The following is a 1,113-nucleotide window of genomic DNA, read 5'->3' on the forward strand; positions in this document are numbered from 1 at the left end:
CCCCATCTGCCCTCAGTTTGTTCTCAGCATTCAAGAGTCTCTCATGGTTTGCCTCCCTCCCTCTTCCCCCACTATTTTCTCCCCTTCTCTTCCCCCATGGTCCTCCGATAAGTTCCTCCTGTTCCACTTAGAAGTGAAAACATATGATGTCTGCCCTTCTCTGCCTGACTTACTTCATTTAGCATAACACCCCCAAGTTCCATCCATGTTGCTACACATGGCCAGATTGCATTCTTTCTCATTGCCATGTAGTGTTCCATCGTATAGATAAACCACATCTTCTCGATCCATTCGTCCGTTGATGGACACTTAGGCTCTTTCCATGTTTTGGCTATTGTTGAGAGTGCTGCTGTGAACATTGGGGTCCATGTGCCCCTGTGCATCAGCACTCCTGTATCCCTCCAGTAAATTCCTAGCAGTGCTATTGCTGGGTCCTAGGGGAGTTCTAGTGTTCATTTTTTGAGGAACCTCCACCCTGTTTTCCAGAGGGGCTGCACCAGTTTACATTCCCACCAACAGTGTAGGAGGGTGCCCGTTTCTCCACATCCTCGCCAGCATCTAGAGTCTCCTGATTTGTTCATGTTAGCCACTCTGACCGGCATGAGGTGGAATCTCAGTGTGGTTTTGGTTTGTTTTTCCCTGATGAGTGACGCTGAGCATCGTTCCGTGTGTCTGTGGGCCATCTGGATTGGACCCGTTTCTCAAGCACACACAAAGCACGTTGCTGGTGCTTCTCTTTCTTTAGGCATAGAAGTTGTGTCAGAGTAAACTCCGTCTAGGGAAGTTTCGCTTCTGTTCCTTTGTGACCACGGAAGGCTTGCCATGCTGTAGATTACCCCAGATCTCAATCCTCAACATGGTACAAGTCATTGGGCAGAGACCATATTTTTTACTGAAGGGACAGCTCAGAATCGCATAGGAGGTGGCACTTAATTCCAAGATTCTTTGAGAGAGTGGTGGGGAAAGGACCCCCTGGGGAGACACAAAGTCAAGACCAGGTTAGTGTGCTACTGGGGAAGTACCCAGTCACCTCCTTTTGATCTGTTTCTCTGTGCAAACCCGGGGACGAGAAGTAGCATCAGGTTCTAGGAGAATCTCTATGGATGTGGATGT

Source organism: Crocuta crocuta, unplaced genomic scaffold, assembly GCF_008692635.1.
Source record: "Crocuta crocuta isolate KB4526 unplaced genomic scaffold, BGI_CrCroc_1.0 scaffold27, whole genome shotgun sequence".
Lineage (NCBI taxonomy): Eukaryota > Metazoa > Chordata > Mammalia > Carnivora > Hyaenidae > Crocuta > Crocuta crocuta.